Here is an 8,084-nt window from a genome sequence, read left to right on the forward strand (position 1 = left end):
CACACTATTCAGTTGCTATATTACTACTAGGCCAGCATACAGAGGAAGTTCCCATCTGCACGCATGACCACTTCCTGCTTAGCAGATGGCATGCTTCAGTGGGGATACAGGAAATGATTTTGCTGAGCCAGATCTTATGAGAAGCAGAACTGTCAGCTGACTCGTTTTACCTAAAGCACAGAAACTGAATTTAATAAACTTGCATCTGACCAGCAGAAACAAAATTCTATCCACAAAGCCTTTTAATCCACTTCCTGTCAAACGGGCCAGTCTGGGGATTTTCAAGTGTAGCAACAGATTTAATATATTTATGCAGCATAGGTTAGTATATATCCCAGGAATCTCCCATCATGTGCGTTGATTTGCAGATATGCGGTCAAGATCACGCAATAGGGAAGATTGGAATGGACATGAGGGAGAAAATATCGTACTAGAAATTCTAACTTTTCAGTCAATACATCTCAGTCCACGACTTGTTCAAAAATGTTCACAGCTTTATTTAATCCAATTTTAAATAATCAACATACATTCATATAAAAATCACTTGACAAGATCACATATTGGATTCTTTAAAATCTCAACACACATGCACTTGTTAACATCCCTTTAACATTTAAGGTCTTTGCTCAAAAACGTCACAAAAACATGGCTACTTAGAACAGTACAATAAATCTGTGTGTAACACCGAATGGGCCTTTAATTTCATATAGTGTAGTTTGGTACTGCTCTTCCAGTGCGAGTTTGAAGGATTCCTGCGATGCCTAGTCTCCATTTAAGCAGCTTTTCACAAAAATAATAATAAAAAAAAAAAATATATATATATATATATATATATATATATATATATATATATATATATATATATATATATATATCCCTAGTTTTTTAGTGACCTGCGTTTAACAGTTGCTTGATACAGAAGGCAGAGGGTTTCCCTTTAAAAGGGCATATATTCTACACCAAAGTACCAGTGACTGGCTCATTCCCTTTAAATAGGAATCACTGAAGATAAGCCAAAATTTTGGCCTCAGAGGTATTAAAGGACCCTGATGAATGTACCAGTGCAACTATCAAGACACAGGTCATATCTGAACTCTATTTTTTTGTTGACATTGCTTGCTAAAAACCCTGTACTCGTCTCATGCCGACTAAACTCAGAACATCCAGGCTTCTGGTGAAGTAGTGTACATGAAGTCCTGGATAAGGTCTTCTTCCAACCCTCCATCTCCGATTTGGCTTTTGTTCCGCCGCAGGGAGTCAAATGGATCAGAGGTCATGGTTGTGTTCAGGGCACCGGGCTATGCTGCACCTTCTCGGTCATCTGCTTGGCGCTGTAGTAGGACAGGCCAAGACCCATAATGGCAAGCATCATGGCAATTTGGTTAAGGGAGCCATCCTGAGGCTGGGTCTGAATCTCACCAGCTACCTGCCTCTGAGAACACACATGAAAGTAGGAATAGAACAAATGGGTTTCACAGTTTGTTTGTTTTTTTTGTTTTTTTGTTTTTTTAAATACTTGAAAATTAGTTTTGTTTTTATTTCATAAAGAATTTAGAAACTTTTACAAAAAACTTAAGTTGAAATAATAGCTTGGGGTGCTTTTGAAAAAGGCAGGAAGGGGTTTTATGTACAAAAATTTTTAATTTTTTTTTTTAAAAAATCCACCAGTTGTGATGACTCATTTAAGTAAATCAGCCTGTTACAAATGCAAACAACAAATTGCAAAATGCAAATGCAAACATTCATTTTCTATACCGCTTATCTACACAGGGTTTTCGAGGAGCCTGGAGCCTATCCCAGGGGATTATAGCACACCTTAGACGGGGTGCCAAACCACTGCAGGGCACAATCACACGCACTATGGACAATTTAGAGATGCCAATCAACCTACAACACATTGTTGGACTGGGGGAGGAAACTGGAGTACCTGAAGGAAACCCCCGAAGCCTGGGCAGAACATGCAAACTCCACGCACAAAGGGCAGTGGTGGGAATCAAACCCCTAAGCCCAGAGGTGCGAGGCAAACGTGCTAACCACTAAGCCATTTTATATAATATATAATTAAACATGAAAAATGTTCTCAAGCTATATAGTTGACCATTATTGGCATGAAAATTATTTCTGGGTGCTGCTATGATTGAGGATTCAAGCAAAAATCAAAAATACACATGGTACAAGTTGATTTATTCAAAAGGAAAGAAAGAAAGAAAAAAAAAAGAAAAAAAATGAACCAAGTCATTCAATAATTTTTTTTTTTAAATAAATAAAATCATCCACTGTCCTGGAAAGGCGGCATTGGTAAAAACCTGAAAAGGCTCACAAATTGAGAAATACTATATACAGTATTTGTCATGCATATTATACATAACCATAAGCAACTCCTTGAACCCTTTAGAAAAATCACAGGTCCAGAGCATGCCACTCAAATGCACTTTCACAAAAGGTAAAGGCATCAAATTAAGCAGACATCCGAGCTTAATAGTTTATGACAAGTTAGCTTCACTAATGAGACTCTGAACACGAACCATTAAATCAAGCAGATTGAAACGAACAGATTAAGACAGGACCAAAACAAGGGAGGCAGCTAAACAGATTACTATCAGCTCAGCACTCTTTACCCCAGACATCCGACAGCACTAAACTGAGAAGTTTCATTGTAAAACGTTAAATACAAGATTAAGATTAAAATGCAAGACAAGGCACACAAAGCTGTGCCGTCCTCACACCATCATACATTCCAAACCATGAGAATAAAAAAAAAAAAAAAAAAAAAAAAAAAAAAAAAAAAAAGGAGTATGGCCAGATGCACTCTAGCTGATATTTCCAAAGTTAACACAGCCCTAGTTTGACATCACAGTCCCATTGTCCTGAACCCAGTGGTAAGCCAGTGTAGGATTAACATGTCACCTTTCAAAGTGAAAGGGAACCCAACATGCGTTCACACAGGAACTGCAATACCAGTTACTCAATGTTACTGAACATGACGACCATTAAGACGAAAACACCACCACTATGTAAAATAAGATTCCTGGCTCAGAGATGCCATATATAGGCATGTGCGAGAAATCAAATTATACCATGTTATTCTACATGCACAATGTTATTAATATGTTCACTTTGGAAAGATCTAATATTTTGGCAGGAGGCATCCTCGGTCAGCATGTAGTACAAGGTGACTGATTTGAAAGAATCAAATTGCTGAAGCGGGTTGTGAGTCGTTCAACACTGGTAATTTTAGAAAACACCATTCGACTGCCAGATAATTAGTACAAATTTGAAGATTGTAAAACACACTGAAGATACGTACCTGCAGGAGACGGAAGTATCCAGGAGTCAGGCGTCCCAGTCTGATAATCATGTCTGTTGGTTCTGAACAGAATGGAGCTGGAACTGCAGAAAGAAAGAAAAGAAAAACAGATGTCGTCCATAAAGCTTTGAAACCAACCAGCAAATAACAATCATTGCATTCAAGAGAGTGAGATCATTTTAGCCATGAACACAAACAAGAACAGCAGTTTACCAGCCACGGAGTGTCTCTCTAAAAGATCTGAGCTCTCGGCACTGGTCGGGTTATACAAGTCATGGATCGAGAAAACGGACACCTCTAGCCTTGAGCAAAATTGTCAAACTAGACTAAAGCTGATCCTGGACTCCTGCAGAGAAGCAGATCCACGTGCCTGCATGTCTGACTTCCATGTGGTCTTAGTTTGGGCACAAACTAACTGGCCCACATCCACAGCACTAAATATAAGGGGTGCAACGCTTCTTACATAAGCATATTTGCACATGATCTGAGCAGTGATTGAAGCACTGCAGAGAAACACACATACCGAGGCATGGCTACGTCTTCTTAACTACATGCACCATTTTACAGTGTTCTACGGATTTAACGGGAAAGCGAGCCAGAAGTTCAAGGATCCAATAAAGTTTGCAGGTTTAGAGGTTTTGGGGAGTTGGTAGACAAGAGGAAAAGAAAAAGAAAAGAATAAGTCCCGCTTCAATCTGGAAAAGGTGTTATAGAGTCTCAAAGTCTTTTAAAATCTCTGGATATAGGAAAAGAGTGTACAGGAGGTGAAAGCGGGGGGGGAGGTACTCATCTACATATCCAGTATCTGACCAACCTGATTGCAACTACCACTCTCGCCAAAACAGGATGTAAAGAATGAAAGGATATGTAGTTTGAAAACTTCCTCCAGGGTTAGAAAAAAAAAAAAAAAAAAAAAAAAAAACACCCAAAAACACTAACGGATGTAACTGAAAACCACCAAAAAAAACCCTTTGTGGTTAAAACAGCTAGTAATACACTCGACTCAAAGCTACAGCACGAGGAACTGTGGAAACTCTAAAGCTCCAACCCTTTATATACCCTGCACAGCCAATCACAAAGCGGACTGTCGCTCTCTCACTCCATCAGACACACCTTCTCACACACACAGAGTTGAATACACTGCCAGCTGTCAGAACGCATCAGGCTTTCTATGGCAGCCACCACAACACTACACAAGGAAAGGGAAACCCTCTAAAGTTCCTCACATGGTTTGTTCATATGCTCAAAAACACCAATGGGTTTCCGGTTCAATAAACAGCTAGCCGATGCTAACAAATAGCACGCTGGAATCTAAATCACATACGCCGTCCACCATGGTGAACCAGATGGCCATTTTGATCCGATTTACTATTACATAACCCTCCTCCACTCCACTTTGTGACTGTTACAGCTAACAACTCGGCTAGTCAGCCACATAACATGGCAACGGTTGCTGTTAAAAGTAGCACTGCCTAGATATTCAAATTCCATCATTTTTAAGAGGAAGGAGATTATAGCCTGCAAAAGTAATAACTGGTTCCTGGAATATAATCCAATCCATTAGGACCATTTCAATAAAGGGAGGTTAGCAAGACAGAATTGGAGAATTGGAGTAAACAAAATGGCAGAACTCATGAAGTACTTCAGATTAAGGGGAGAAATGCTGCATATTGTGAGGGAAATTACTTATTTTTATTTTGTAATAGTTTTGTTCTTTTTCTGTTCATCTCAGGAGAACGCCTAAGGCGGCCATGTCATGTCACTGAGATCAGTACAGAAAGTTTATCTTAGAGACACAAACATGTTCTTCTGTTCAAGGTTCATCTGCACATCTTCCAAGACCCTGAAACAAAGTCTGTTTGAACTGCCTCAAACTGCTTCTTATCGGTACACAGAATTATGTCATGCTCTGCATTTCATATATATAGTAGTGGTTCAGCACAAGCATTTCAGAGCGCTCTCATTCCATCCTGCTTTATTCCATCCTGTATTAACCATCTTTCTGTAATGAAACTTTTTACCTTCAGTGGATGAGTCAGCGAGTGTTGTCTAATTTCCCCAACAATTTGGACTGAAAGTCAGTGTTGCCGTGCAGGCGGTTTTCCCCTTGTGCACAGTGAAAGGTTGATGCAGCCTTTCCACTGACCAGTAGGAATCTTTTTAGAATTTTAGAATTAGAATTTTATGAAGTCATTGTGTATTGCTGTCTGTATGGAAGGGAGTCAATGATAAGAAATGTGCGTATGACATTGAGAGAAGTATCACATGGAGCGATTTCTTATAAGAAGTTCCAGGAACTTTGCCTCTGCAATGGCAGAGATATTGGTGTTTCTTAGATCACAGCTTCAAAACTAAGACATATACCGACAGGTATATATGTATATATAATAATTTTATATATATGAATGAGAGAGAGAGAGAGAGAGAGAGAGAGAGAGAGAGAGAGAGAGAGAGAGAGAGAGAGAGAGAGAGAGAGATTTCCCCTCAACGAGTCAGGGCGGAGCTAAACGTATGTCAGTAATGTTACAATATGACTTTACGGTAAACTATAAACAAAACTTAACTGTGTAGCTGAAGAACACATGCTATGAAGCGGCCATCTTGGACAATTAGATTAGCTTTTTTTTCTTAGCACAATTAACTCGCTCCCTCCCCCCATTCAAGAGCCTATTTAGCAGTCGTGTTACAGTTAGCAACACTGTAGAACATGCCTCTAAAACCCGTTTTCCAAAAATCTCAAGTTTCAAGGTACAAGAATTTTGGAAGTTAAATAATGAAGCCAATAAATCCACTTGTAAATCAAACTTGTAAATACAATCTCCTTGCCATTTGACTTAATGACAATTTGATTACAAAGTCAAAATGTTTTTTGGGGCACATATTTAATGGTAAAAATATTTTTGGGGTAAGACAGAATTATTTCCTTGTCAGCTCCATTAACTACATGGCACCACTGCAAAGCTGTTAACCAATCAACTGTGTAAACTGTAAATAAAATTTGTGTCAACCCATTCCTTTAACAGATTGTCTGTTATGAATGCTATGCTAACGCTTACCAAATCACAGCCAAGCACATCATCCACATTGAGCATTTAAATTGTATACAGGCTATGATTGCCTTATTTCATTTTACACTCCCCAAATTACTGGCTAAAACAGAAGGTATAAAATTACATGTTAAAACATGGTTTAGCCATTTATGCTAACAGGTGCTTATGCAGTTTTTCCATTAACACAATATTTAGGACATAGCCACACACGTACCAACATGCCTGTATTTTTATACTATGTAGAAGTTTAGAAAGAATTTTATTTTTTAAAAATGAGTGATTTATAAGGAAAGTAAATGATTCTACTTATGACCAGCATGATGCTCTTTTAAAAGAGCGACTTAAAAAAAAAAAAAAAAAAACCTCGTTATTTCCACTCATTTGTTACTCAATTTATAATTAGGGCTGGCTGACACTGCGATAAATTATATAGGTCACAATACATCTTTTTTTATAGCCTTTAAAAAATTTAATTAAATAATTACAAATTCTGGATTTGATGCTGGTTTGAATTTTGTACTGGTTTAAAAGTTGTAAACTGTTAACTATTTTTACATTATTTAAATTTTTTTATTTTTAACTTTTCCCCATCTTCAGTGTTCATTCCATAACCTTCGGTTGAATGTTTTGTTTTATAAAATCCTCCAAGTGGTGATAAGAGCTTCAGGTTAGGAAGCAAAGAGAATTAGTGAAGTGTCCTGGTTTTTTTTTTTTTTTTTTTTAAATCATTTTCTTTCATGCATGAGGGCTCACATCTCTAGCAGTCAACACGCTGAAGCTCCACTTTCAAAGAGAGCACCTAATAATAGTAACAGTTACGGGTTCTTTGTCTTTTTGTCCATTTGCCTGTAGTGTTTCCAGACCAATCACATGAGGGCTATTTACAGAACTATAAATAGTGATATTGTCCAGTCAGTAGTCGCTAAAACAGCATCCCCCAGGCCTGATCTGATCTATGGGCTCTCAGTTTCTCTCATCTCTGACTGAACTGTGTCTTTTCGGCTCTGGCTACAGCAGGTTTTTGTCTGGCATTTGAGGCTTACTCCTCTTACAGTGAAGTTCATCAAAATTCTAACCAGGACGGATTTTCTAAATGTAATAACTCCGTGGAATACCAAGACAAGCCCGCTTCCGGTCTCCACGGAATACACTGAATACCAAGAACCTCCCATTCTTCTTCCTCCTACCGGTTTGTACTGCCCTCACTCCCGCCTCCCATCCCAACCTCACGTGTCTGAGGCATGCATGCTGCAGTTGCCATGTGTCACTGTGTTTAAAAAATGTACAGTCTTGATTCAACATGGCTGCCGTACGTGTCCGAGCCTCAGCATACTCCCCATAGCCAAACACTTTGAAAGCTCCAGAATGTGACCAGCATTGAGGGTAACTACCACAAGGATTGCTGGACGTTCAAAAGGCATCTACAGAGAACCAAGATATCAATTATTTATAAACCATCTTTAAAAATAACTTGACCAAGATGCATTTCAACATGCAACACAAAGCTAGTTCATCTGGACCACAAGCTTGAATTAAGGCATCATGTCTCGACCCCCTTGAGAAAGAAAGGTGGTTATGTTGTCCCAGTGAATGTTGTTTTTTGGCCCAAATACAGGAAGTGATCAAATTTGCATCGTGGAAATGTTAGGAAACCAACTAAAATCAATATAACTCCGGTCAAACAAGCTAAAAGGTGATAAAGTGCCCATAACAAGATCATACACCAT

The 8,084-nt window shown here is 38.6% G+C and overlaps 1 long non-coding RNA gene across 1 annotated transcript in view; it reads right to left on the reverse strand.

Annotated features, from left to right (window-relative positions):
* Positions 1–473: 473 nt before the first annotated feature.
* Positions 474–8,084, reverse strand: part of LOC108256104 (uncharacterized) — a 9,785-nt gene continuing 2,174 nt past the window's right edge. Inside the window, exons 2-3 of the long non-coding RNA XR_001810221.3 lie at positions 3,308–3,390; positions 474–1,432 (exon numbers count right to left, since the gene is read on the reverse strand). This is a non-coding gene — a long non-coding RNA (uncharacterized LOC108256104). The remainder of the gene's footprint in view (positions 1,433–3,307; positions 3,391–8,084) is intronic.

This window comes from Ictalurus punctatus, chromosome 23 (genome assembly GCF_001660625.3).
Source record: "Ictalurus punctatus breed USDA103 chromosome 23, Coco_2.0, whole genome shotgun sequence".
NCBI classification, from domain to species: domain Eukaryota; kingdom Metazoa; phylum Chordata; class Actinopteri; order Siluriformes; family Ictaluridae; genus Ictalurus; species Ictalurus punctatus.